Source organism: Zootoca vivipara, chromosome 16 (genome assembly GCF_963506605.1).
Source record: "Zootoca vivipara chromosome 16, rZooViv1.1, whole genome shotgun sequence".
Taxonomy (NCBI): Eukaryota; Metazoa; Chordata; class Lepidosauria; order Squamata; family Lacertidae; genus Zootoca; species Zootoca vivipara.
This window is the reverse complement of record NC_083291.1, coordinates 22452144-22465075: the sequence shown is the minus strand read 5'-3', so window position 1 is coordinate 22465075 and position 12932 is coordinate 22452144. Positions and strand designations below refer to the sequence as shown.

The 12932-nt window shown below is 46.4% G+C and overlaps 1 protein-coding gene across 1 annotated transcript in view; it reads right to left on the bottom strand.

Annotated features, from left to right (window-relative positions):
• The window catches only part of CORO2A (coronin 2A), a 62347-nt gene that overhangs the window by 48640 nt on the left and 775 nt on the right, over window positions 1–12932 (bottom strand). The window lies entirely within an intron of this gene.

Here is a 12932-nt window from a genome sequence, read left to right as displayed (position 1 = left end):
GAGCCCAAATTTTGGTGTCCCCAAACGGATCTTCTCAATTTTGCACCCCCTCGGTTCAGCACCCTGTGTGGCAGAACCACCCTCACTGTCCTAAATCTGGTGCTGTTTAAAACCGCTGGAAGCTCCCCTCTTTTAGAACCGGAAGGGAAACCTGAAAGTTTATCTGCCTTTGACCAGCAAGCACTTCAATGTTTTCCTTCCCCTCTCCCAGTGCTGAAGGAGAGAGAGGTTCTAGAGGTCCAAAAATGGTGTGTTGTGTGGCTCTGTTGATCCAAGCAGCTGTGTCAGGCTAGCTACAGTCTGCAAGGTGTCTCCTAGCCAATAGCTCCGAGGGAGCAGTTAGCAACACCCAATGAATCTCAAAAGTTCCCAAAAAGAACTGTAAGCATTTCTTGGTGTCATTTTAAGCCAACCTTGTGAATTCTGTGCCAGACCCCAACTTGCCATTCATAAAAAAGCACAGTCTGCTAATTGAGCTTTTCAAACAACTGGAAGTGAGGACTTCTACCTCTTACAGGTTAACTGCAGTAGACTCTTCCCTGGCTTCCCAGATCCTGGATCTAAGAGCAAAGCAAGTTTTACCCCACAAAGCTAACAAAGAATTGATGCTGATTAAGGCCAAAGACAGCCTTTAATCCAATTTCTTTTTTCGGGGCAGAGTGTGGGGGGATAGAGAGGAAGAATTGCTATCAGCCTACCCCAAGAAGTAAAGAACTCAAAGGTTTTCCACTGCAAATTGAATAATTACCATATTTTTCTGCGTATAAGACTAGGTTTAAAAAAAAATTAAATTAATGCTAAAAAGTGGGGGGTTGTCTTATACACGGGGGCAATCTCCCCCCCCATTTTCTCTATTTGGAGTCCCCCAAAAAGAGGGGGCGTGCTATACATGGGAAAATACGGTAGATGAGGAGGGTTCATGGGAACAAGGGCAATAAAAGCTAAGCAGCTGACACAACTATTGCTACACCTTTGCCCAGGCCAGATAGCACTTATCAGTCAGGAAGCCCTTTGATACAAGGCTTCTGTGAGGGCTGAGTGAAGCAATTGCTTTAGGCAGCAAAACTGGAACACGATTAAAGGGCAGTTGATGGTCAGTTATTGAATTTATCGTATCTAAATAACTCAGCTGGTGGGTTTGTTACTGAATTGCTCGGCCTTGCTGTCACCCTGAGCACGCTCCTTTCAAACTCCTTGACTCACAGAATCATAGAATTGGAGCGTTGGAAGGGAACCTAAGGACCAGTCCACCCCTGCAATGCAGGAATATGCACCTGTCCCAAACGGGGATCAAACCTGCAACCCTGACGTTACCAGCACCACGCTGAGTCTAACCAACTGAGCTATCCAGGCTCACTGAGGTTCCAGACACAGACTTGCCACTAAGCCAAAGCGGAAGACAACACAGCGCAGCATTGTATCCAAGAGGATGAAAATGATCCCCACACTTTTGTAAAAAGAAAAAGAAAAAAACGGGGAACATCGTCAAGCTACCTAAAATTCCGAGTTTCATGTTTTTGCTTTGTTAGGTGGGCATACCAATAAAGCCAAATCTCGGATCAAGCGCGTCTGAATGTCTCCACCAAATTATTTTCTGAATAAGTCCATCGTTCTCGCTTAGCAAGGTTTCCTGCCTTCCAAACCAATATATAAAGGATCACAAGACCAAAAAAAAAAGAGAGTAAAAAGTAAAATCCAAGTTCTCCCTGGTCTACTTTCTCTAGAAACAATGCCCTGTTTCACTTCATTCTTTGTAACTTGGACACCAAGAAAATATTACTCCTTATCAGTTTTCTCCACAAGTAATCGTGTACTTTTGGTTTCAGCGATAGGGCAAATTCCAGCTTATAAAGCTTTTACTCCTTGGCAGTTGTTTCCTTGATTATTAGAGGAAGACGATATACCCGCCATGATATATAGCAGGAGAACGGCAAACTGATACTCTAAAGATAGAGGTGAACTGGGTCCAACAGGAGAGATCTATGTATTCGAGTCCACTAGTCAACAAAACTTGAAAGTAACTATTTTTGGAAATACATCAGAGAGTGAAAAATGAGATAGTGATATGATACATTTCTCAACTGAACACATTTCCCCCAGTTCACGCTGGGTAGAGTGGTCCAATCCAACAAAAGAATTGTGAGTGCAGATCTACGTACACTTTCTACACATGCTAGATCAGGCATCCCCAAACTTCGGCCCTCCAGATGTTTGGGACTACAATTCCCATCTTCCCCGACCACTGGCCCTGTTAGCTAGGGATCATGGGAGTTGTAGGCCAAAACATCTGGAGGGCCGCAGTTTGGGGATGCCTGCGCTAGGTGAAGATATCAACACCACGTTGCCGCAGAATCAGAACCGAATGTTGATGCGTAATGCAGTGTGTCACAATGTGGACAGGTTGGGACCTGCATCAAAATATTACAGTGTGTCCCCTGCATCTAAGAAGTGATCCTGTTCAGTGATGTAGCAGGTAATTTCGTAGTGCTCTTCGGGGCTCACAGAGGGAAGTGAGGTTTCAGGACAAGAGAAAGGGGGAAAGGATGCCTGCTTGTCTTCCTATCCTCAAGCTTTCGTTCGCTGGGCTGTACAGAGCCAAATGGGTTCAGGCTGACTGCGAGACCTAAACTTGAGCACGTTATTGCTATGTGGCAGGGATGGAGAAACTTGTGGCCTTACAGATGCTGTTGGACTACAGCTCCCATCAGCATGGCCAATGGTCAGGGATGATGGGCCTTGTAGTCCAGTTATATCTAAGAGTCACTGTAATATGCTGGGTGAACTTTCTGGACAATGAGAAAATAGGTTTTCTTTTTCCTTTCCCGTCTCCTGAAGCCTCCCTAAATAACATGAAGATTAAAAACAACAACAACAAAACTTCAGGACACACATCCTTCCAGGATTTTTACATATCAGAATAGGAAGGTTTCTGGAGAGTGGGAAGGGGAAAAGTTGTCATTTCCCCTTTCCCCCCTCCTGAAATTCCCTCTGTTCTTCAGAGGAGATGTGGAGTTTAAAAAAAAACAACCACAACAACTTTAGGGCAAGCATTTCATTTACTCCTCCCCACTATGAGGCACTTGCTAAGTTCTGACACATTTGGTTTCTGCGTTGTATGAGAGATTTTTAAAAATCCATACAACTGCAGAAAAGCAATACGACTGCAGATTGCTATTTTAAGAACTTGCTTTCGCCTTGTTTTCTTAATAAAACATGCCATTTTGCTTCAGCAGCACTTGTTCTTTAAGGGAAATGAAAGAGGCTTGTCACTGTGTTTCTTAGGAACAGAGGAAGCTGCCTTGTCCTGAGCCAGACCATTGGTCCATCCATACGTGCCAAGTTGCTGTCAGAGAAATAAGGGAAATAGCAGACCGGAAGTAGCGCTGCCGCCATTTTGGAACTGGGTGGAGCATGCTCAGAAGTGACTTTTGATGCTGCTTTGCCCAGTTCCAAAATGGCCGTCGCGCCAGAATAAACCGGGGAAAAACAAAAAAATCCGTTTTTTCAGCTAGGAACAGCTGGAAAAACGGGGATTTCCCGGGGAAAACAGGAGACTTGGCAGCTATGGGTCCATCTATCTCCATAATTCTATACTGACTAACAGCACCTCTCCCAGTCATACCTGGAGATCGAAGAGACTGAAGCTGGGAGTTTATCTATGTAAATAGATACTTTCTCTCTTCTTCCTAGTACCAATCAATCCCTCTAGGATACTTGCTGCAGCCTGTTAGGGGCTTGAGAATACCAATTGCCTCTCCTCCCAAACCCACCCATCCAATTTCCACCCCCGCCCCATCAACCTCTTGGAAGTTCAGAGTTGTTTTGGGGTCTTTGGTGTTTTCATTTGCAAATCTACACTCCTATGTATGACCTGGAAGTCCACAAGTATGGAGAAAACCCTGCCCCTTGTTTTGGGTGATCCTGTAAAATTCCTCACTTCCATACTGATAGGAATTCCACCACCCATCAGCAGGGATGGTGGGAGGAATCCCAAAGGCAAGTTCACTGTCTGGATGGAGATGTGCATTTCATTCTGCAGCATCTCATCTGGCAGAAATCCCAAAGTTCTAATGCAATATTTCCTCACATTCTAATAGTGCAAAAAAAATAAAAAATGAAAGGCACAAATACAGGATGGGTGACACATGCCTTGAGAGCAGTACATGTGAAAAGGATCTAGGAGTCTTGGTAGACCACAAACTTGACATGAGTCAGCAGTGTGATGTAGCAGCTAAAAAAGCCAATGCAATTCTGGGCTGCATCAATAGGAGTATAGCATCTAGATCAAGGGAAGTAATAGTACCACTGTATTCTGCTCTGGTCAGACCTCACCTGGAGTACTGTGTCCAGTTCTGGGCACCACAGTTCAAGAAGGATACTGACAAGCTGGAACGTGTCCAGAGGAGGGCAACCATAATGGTCAAAGGCCTGGAAACGATGCCTTATGAGGAACGGCTTAGGGAGCTAGGCATGTTTAGCCTGGAGAAGAGAAGGTTAAGGGGTGATATGATAGCCATGTTTAAAGATATAAAAGGATGTCATATAGAGGAGGGAGAAAGGTTGTTTTCTGCTGCTCCAGAGAAGCGGACGCGGAGCAATGGATTCAAACTACAAGAAAGAAGATTCCACCTAAACATTAGGAAGAACTTCCTGATAGTAAGAGCTGTTGGGCAGTGGAATTTGCTGCCAAGGAGTGTGGTGGAGTCTCCTTCTTTGGAGGTCTTCAAGCGGAGGCTTGACACCTATCTGTCAGGAATGCTTTGATGGTGTTTCCTGCTTGGCAGGGGGTTGGACTGGATGGCCCTTGTGGTCTCTTCCAACTCTATGAGTCTATGATTCCTCCCCCCGAACTCGACAGGAACCACACTTCACTCTTAAACACCATTTTCAGAGGATGCAAAAGTAAGGATTATCGTCCCTCGGAGCCTACCACCAGCGTTTCTGTATGAGTCACTGTTCTGAGCATACAGAAAAGCAGCAGGAAGCTCCCCCTGGTGCATCTCTTGACTGGGTGTGATGCAAGTGCTCGGCACAGAGGCAAGGCCAGAGCAATCAAGCACCAACCTCCACAGATGGATTTCTCAAGGTGGAGAACTTATAATTGCTGGACATGGGCAAGTATAACTTGTGTGGGTGACAGTTGCTGGAATCAAATTTGCACCAAAGCAGCACTACTGTAAGGATGTCAGCTTCTTTATAACCAGCCAAAACCAGCTTCTTTATAACCAGCCAAAATAACCAATATGAAACAAGAGCATTTGGAAGGAAACCACAATCAACAGACTAAAGGGCTGATATCCATGCGGAGTGCAGAACCTCTCTAGTCCTTTGCTGATGTTGGCTGCTTTATTTATTACGATGATTTCTATTAATTTGATTTATCAGTTGGCTAATACAAAGTCTCTCTCTTCCGTCACCTGTTAGATGGCTTTATTTGTTGATGTTTGTTTTTACTGTGGATTTTAATCTCTCTCTCTTTTTTAATATATCTAAACCACAACAGTTATATTACCTTCCCTCGGCAATCAAGAAAGCTATTGTCAAGGCATGATTTTTAATCTGCTTGCTGCCGTTTATCCCATATAAGCTGTCTGGAGACTTTGATCCTAATCCATTAGGAGTGCCAGCATTGAGCAGCCCATCTCTGGTTTATTCTAGCTCTGTGAACCTCTCATATTCTGATTCTGGATGAAGTAACTGCACCTCTTATCCCATACAGCAGGGGCGGGGAACTTCTGGCAGCCAGAAGGTCTGGGCAACCTTCAGGAAGCTATATGTGAACACAACAAAAGTAGCTCCACCTCCATATAGACGTCACGAAAAGTCCAACCACAACTGATGGGAGGCGCTTCTGGCAGTAAATCAGGATATGCCAACAGCTTTATTACCCACCCTTCATTGCATCTGCTACCCTATAAACCCCAACAATGAACATCAGCTTGATCATGCCCTGCCTCACTTCCTTCTTCTCCAGATGGGAGTTGTCATCTACCGCAGCTCCATTGGAAAGGGCCACCATTAGACTGTAGGGGAGGGAATCTTTTCTCGAGGGCGAGGCATGTCCTTGGAAAGGTCCCCAGTTTCGCTTGCAGTGAGATAATGAATCACCAGCAGTACAGTACATTCTTTAAAATCACAAATGGATTGATTTATTAACAGGAAGCACAAGGCATTAAAGAGATCAGAAGGTTCTTCAAGGAAGAATCTGCTCAAGAGCCTTGGCTTTTCTTCATGGTTTGTTCCTTCTTCTGGCCTTATCGCCTTGACCTACCTCCGACCTCCCAATGCATCCACGGCATGTCACTGCTGACCAAAAGCCTGAACTTCTGCTCTTCCATGGCTCTAGAATCCACAGCTGCAAAGGGGAGCCATTCCCCATTGCTGAGTTGTATCTAACAGTAGGTTTGCTCTGGTGAAATAACTATTGCTTGCATGAGGCAAGGTCCCTCGATGTTCATTCCTCACCCCTGCCTGCTGCGGACATTCCCATGCCACATCCCATACTGTTCCAGAGAGCCCCACAACCCACAGGAACTTTTCGGGGGGAGGGGAGTTGCACACAGACGGTTGCAGTGGGCAGGGAGATTGTCAAAAATGCCTTGTGCTTGTGGAAGTGCTTTGCAATAGCAGAAAGCCACCAATGGATACAACCGCATGACTTTCATATATTAGTTGTACAGCAAGCACCCTGTGCAACAATAAGTAACATCAGCTCAGTTCTTGGCTCCTTAGGTAACTTGGTTTAGGAAAGAATGCCACCTGAGATTTTGGAGACCATGGACCATCTGTCTCATAGAATTGTAGAGTTGGACAGGACCACAAGGGTCATTTAGTTCAAACCCCCCCCTGCAATACAGAAGTCTTTTTGCCCAATGTGGGGCTCGAACCCCCAACCTTGAGATGAAGAGCCTCGTGCTCTACCAACTGAGCTATATGGGTCCTAGCATAAGGCAGACCCGCCTCTCCTCTTCTTACACAAGCTGGATTAGATAGCTTAGTGCCAACCAAGGGGCATTCTGTTGCACTAAAAGGCTGAAGGTTGCCTGCCGCTGGAAGAGGCATGTATCTATCCCAAGACAACAGAGCATCAGTGATCATCACACTTAGAAACAATTCTTTAGCTGGAAGGGACTCTGAGGGTCATCTCGTCCAACCCCCTGCAATGCAGGAATATGCAGCTTGTCCCGTATGGGGATCGAACCTGCAACTTTGGCGTTATCAGCACCACGCTCTAAGCAACCGAGCTGCTTATTTAACATGACAGCAACAGAAATAAAATCAGTATTGCATGTCATTTATGCGGAAGCTGGAGAAAGAACCAGCTCTCTGCATAGCCAGCGATACTAAACCAGTTAGATGTCACACCAGCCAGCATTAAGTAAATCAATATAGGATTACAGTGTCTCTTTCACTCTCTTGCCTTAATCACAGCCACAAGACGAAAAGCTCCTGGTCAGCTCTAACAACATCAACTGTGTGCCGTGTTGTGCAAAGCCTCTCTTTGGCCACTGGCACAACGATCATTTTACACCCTGAGGAATGAAAATGAACTCATTTGAGTATCCTTTTACCTTTCATTAACTTCACATTACAGCTGTTCATCAAGGGCTTGATCCTACACACAACAGGAGTTCTGTACCACGTGTGGAGTGCTTTGTGGGTGAAGATGCAGGGTGGGGGAATCGAATGACATGAGGTGGGTTCAGAAGGCGCACACATAGGCACACATTGAAAGCGTGTGGGAGAAAGATCTGGGGTTGTGTGGGCCGGCGGCGGCCATGCCTCACTGCTGACAGGCAGCATTCAAAATTCGCCAGGCACATTTTGCAACCACATATTGGCCACTTGCAACCAAGTGAAGGTGCCTGGTCACCAGGATGGTATCTGATGTCTCCATCACCTGGAGGTACATGCCTGGGCATCCTTGGATCTTGACGATTTTCACACACCAGCAGCACATCCTGTAGAATTCTAGCCGTTACATTTCATCTGCGCAGTCAGAATGAATTTCAGGAACCAAGAAATTTTATTGGAAAATATGACTTTCGAGCCCTCTGCCCCCCGCCCCAATGGCAACGAGACACTATGCTTTGGCGACAGTGACCCTGGCTTGAAGGAGCCATTTGGCGCCTAGCTTATACCGGTATATCTAACACTGCTGACATGTGCAAGAGCCACGTACCATGCGATCTGTGCATTTGACTAGCATGTATACTTCTTCCACGTAAAGAGGAGCTCCTGTCCAACCAGGAACTCCCATCATGAGATCTATGCACATGAATCAGTATGTGTGGGGAGCTCCACACCAACTGATGTGGACCCAGTGAATGTCAGTGGTGGAGGCAGGGCTTGCCAACGTGGCTTCAATTATCCCCCCTCTCAATGAACCACATGCATCCTACGCTTAATGCTAGGAAACAATCATATACTTCACAAAGCAAAGGCTTGCACAGGTCTCTGCTTGGCTTCAAGGCTTGAAGCAGGAACCTCCTGGTCCCAGAGAACGACCCAGGACTGTGTGCCCTATATCCATCTATATAACACAGACACACCTCTCCAACTAACAGAGCGCATGAAGCCTGTGGACTGGCCAGGCCTGATGTGACAACAAGAAGCCAGGCCTTCTGCCACTGACTTGGCAACAACAGAGCACAAACTTTTCTGCTAGTTGCCCTGCTGGCGACAGCTACTGATCTCAGGGCCCCCGGCTAGAGAATCTGCACACACACTTCTGCCTGCCCTTAACATTGTCACACCCATTTCTATGCCCTGTGTCACATTTATTATGGACCCCCATGCCCCAGTGTGCTTCTCCCTGGTGAGCATACTTCAACTCCCCAAAGAAAGGTTCGGTGTTAATTAGGTAAAGATAAAGGGGCCCCTGACCATCAGGTCCAGTCGTGTCCGACTCTGGGGTTGCGGCGCTCATCTCGCTCTATAGGCCGAGGGAGCCGGCATTTGTCTGCAGACAGCTTCCAGGTCATGTGGCCAGCATGACTAAGCCACTTCTGGCGAACCAGAGCAGCACATGGAAACGCCGTTTACCTTCCCGCCGGAGCGATCCCTATTTATCTACTTGCACTTTGATGTGCTTTCGAACTGCTAGGTGGGCAGGAGCTGGGACCGAGCAACGGGAGCTCACCCCATTGCAGGGATTCGAACCGCCGACCTTCTGATCAGCAAGCCCTAGACTCTGTGGTTTAACCCACAGCGCCACCTGGGTCTCGGTGTTAATTAACCACCTGGTGATTTGAGCTAAGGGGAAAGCCCACTTTAAACCATTCTGCCTAATGAGTGGAACAGGAAAGTTCCAGCATTATACCCCAGAGGCCCAAAGCTAGCAAAACAGAATCCATTGCCGATCTTTGCATGTGCCGTGGCCGCAATCAGTCTGTTGCTCTTTGCTCTCCACTCCCCAGCCTGCTCTCACAAAATCCAAGCACTTCATCAAATAGGTGCAAGCTCTGGCTGTGAACAAACTTTTAAATGGGCTATCTCTGGATATTATCCCAAGCCTTCTACACTGTTGGAGAAGTTGATCGGTTACAACTATGCACCCATTCATGCAACTATTACGATGGTCATTAATAGTTGTATTTTTCTGGGGGGACGCAGGAGGATGCATACCCTTAAACATTTTGTGAATCTAAGTTTGGCCTCATTGAGGGGCAGTATTTTAATATGAGTAGGAAAATGAGGGTACCCCTAAACATTTTCTTTAGAAAAGAAAAAAAGCACTGGTCGTTACTGCAATCAATATTATTACCATAATAGCATCCATATAGAACTTTAGAGTGTTCAAAATACTCCTCCTACTTTATCTCTGCAATCCTTCCAACAGTTATTTATAGATGTTTACAGTCCGCCTTCACGAGTAAAACTTACTGAAGGCAGCTTACACAATAACAGATCAAAATACAGTTTTGACCTTGGAAGTAGGCAGGGCCATGGCCTTCTAGAGGTTGTAGAGTTATTTATCCCTTTGAAATCTGATGGGAGGGCGTTCCACAAGGAGGGTGCCACCACTGAGAAGGCCCTCTACCTGGTTCCCTGTAACGTCAATTCTCGTAGTGAGGGAACCACCCAAAGGCCCTCGGTGCTGGATCTCAGTGTCCAGACTCGATGATGGGGGTGGAGATGCTCCTCCATGTGTACAAGGCCAAGGCCATTTAGGGTTTTAAAGGTCAGCACCAACCCTTTGAATTGTGCTCAGAAATGGACTGGGAGCCAATGCAGGTCTTTCAGGACCGGTGTTATATGGTCCCAGCGGCCAGTCATCAGTCTAGCTGCCGCATTCTGGATTAGTTGCAGTTTCTGAGTCACCTTCAAAGGTAGCCCCACGTAGAGCGCATTGCAGTAGCCCAAGCAGGAGATTTATTATATCCCACCTTTCCTCCAAGGAGCGTGAGGTGCTCTCTGTGGTCCTCTCCTCCCCCATTTTACCATCCATCCACTCAACAACCCTGTGGGGTAGGTTAGGCTGACAGTCAGGAATTGGCCCAAGGTCGCTCAGTGAGTTTCCTGGCTGATTGGGGATTTGAACCCTGGTCTCCCAGGTCCTAGTTCAGCATTTCAACCACTACACCCCACTTACTCTTTGGTCCTGACTTGTAGCTTGTTCTGTGGTCCCTGGCTCATCTCAGATTGCTGCTCACTGCCTAGCCCTGACATACCGTGGCTTAGAGAACTCAGCTCTAGGTGAGCTGCTATGGTAGGCAAGACAGGCTGAAGAACTGCATTGTTCTAACCCAGGGGTGGCCAACTCCCAAGAGACTGTGATCTACTCACAGAGTTAAAAACTGGCAGTGATCTACTCCCCTTTTGGGGGTTCAGGTCAAAGTTGTTGAGCTTCTTTTAGGGAGGAGGAAAGCCACATTTTGGAGGGTGCAGGGCAAAAGTGTTGAGATTTTGGGGGGTGCCAGTGATCTACCAGTGATCTACCGGTAGATCACGATCTACTTGTTGGACTTGCCTGTTCTAACCCTAAGTCTCTCAAGAACAGCTGCTCAGATCCTATAGACGGGCAGGGCAACAGGACTAGTGAAAAAGGAACAGAAGGCCCTCCTAGCAAATGAAAACTTGGGGTGGTGAAGGAAGCAGGCCAAAGCAATGGAGTCCAGGCTGGAAGCTTGGAAGTAGGGAATGCTGCCAATGGATGGAGCAGAAGGAAAATTAGGGGGAAGAAATGGCGGGGAGGGGAGAGAGGAATGGTGCCCATGACCAAGAGCTCAAGACACAAAGAAGGCTGAAGTTCACATTTTGCTTTTAAATAACCAACCAAGTATTTGGCTGCTGGCTTCCTAACTTTTATTCACTATTGGAGAAAATGTTTATTGGTTTTACTAGATGACTCTTTCATGGCAGACATTGGGAATCGGATGTGGCTGGGGGGAAGCAACGTTAGACATTTAAATAAGCAAACCATTGCTAGGTATGGTTCTCAAACTCCAAATGGTGGTCATAGACACTGGAGGAAAACACCATGGAGGGATAGCTTCTGCCTTCATGCACTGCTTATGAGCTTCCCAGAGGCACTTAGAAGGCCACAGTGAGCACAATGTATTGATCTCATCCAACAAGGCAATCCTTATGATCTCCAGAACTGCGTAATTAGCACCCAGCATAGTTAATAGCTGGATCAACTGACACTAAGCCACATCTCCCAGCAATTACCTAGCACCCATTAGGATGGCTACACCTGTTGGAATGCGCTCTGCTTCGCCAACTATTAAAAGTGCAGGAGTCTTCTCTTTTGAGTCTAGCCGCCCGTTCTCATAGCAAAAGAACTTCTATGGAACTAGAGTACGATTGTTATCCTTCATGTGTTCCTCAGTTGCAGACAAAACCTCCTTTGAAAATAATAACATCATAATCCTTTTGCACACTCATCAGTTTCCCCTGAACTCAAGGGCAAAGTTACAGCAATATTCTTGTTGCAAATCCTTCTTAAGTCTCCCTGGCCCCCAGGGCAAAGTCAGGGCAATAAATCTATCCTGCTGTGTTAGTCAACCACCTTATCTACGTCTGAAACAAGCCCATGGTACAGAAGGGCATACCGAGGCCACACAGACAATATCAAACCTGGACTCTGAATTATCTTATCCAGAGTAACTACCATCCTTTGGCACCAAACAAGCACTAGAGCAGATTGGAAGCCTGTTTTCACCAATAAGGATGCACTGAAAGAATTGAAACAACCCACCCTTTGGGGCATTGTTTAACCACCTAGTTGCAAGCACAATGGAGCAGTTAGTTGGCATTAGGTGGGTAGGAAAGCAATGATTAAATTAAATAAAATAGTTAGCATTTGGAAATGCATACTGTATAGGAAGAAGAATTCTTTTTTTTTGGGGGGGGGGGGAGAACTTGACACTGACAGCTTGGATGAAAAGCAGAACCAATTTTCTTCCAATTGGCAAATAAATTTGATGGCTCGTCACTTGGAGAAGATTTTCTACTCGCCGCAGGTGACCTGAAATGCAAGCAAACTCCAAGGCCAGCTTAGGCGTGCCCAGGAGATCCACCGCAGGGAAACAGATTCCTCCAGCCAGGCTCTGGCTTCATTTGGCCTTCTGGTCCTGGAATCAAAGTTGGCACCCTAAACCAATATGAATTTATTTTCTCTCAAGAGCTAATGTTTTTCCCTCCCCGCATATCTAGAATACGATAGGGTTGAGATCCGTTCCTCTAATATGCTCAGATCTTAACAAGAAATGTGCCAACTCATTTGCAGGCTGAAAAAACATTTCCATGCCCAGGAGAAGTTGCTGGTGGATTATGCTTTTTTTATTTTTACACACAACTGGACTGGGGTAGGAATCAGCTAGGGCTCCCCTCTGCCCTGAGCAAACTTGAACGTTGCAACTGACCCAACCCGACAGATGTATTCTTTTAAAAAGGGGTGGAGGGCGGCGGCGATTTGATAGCTAAGT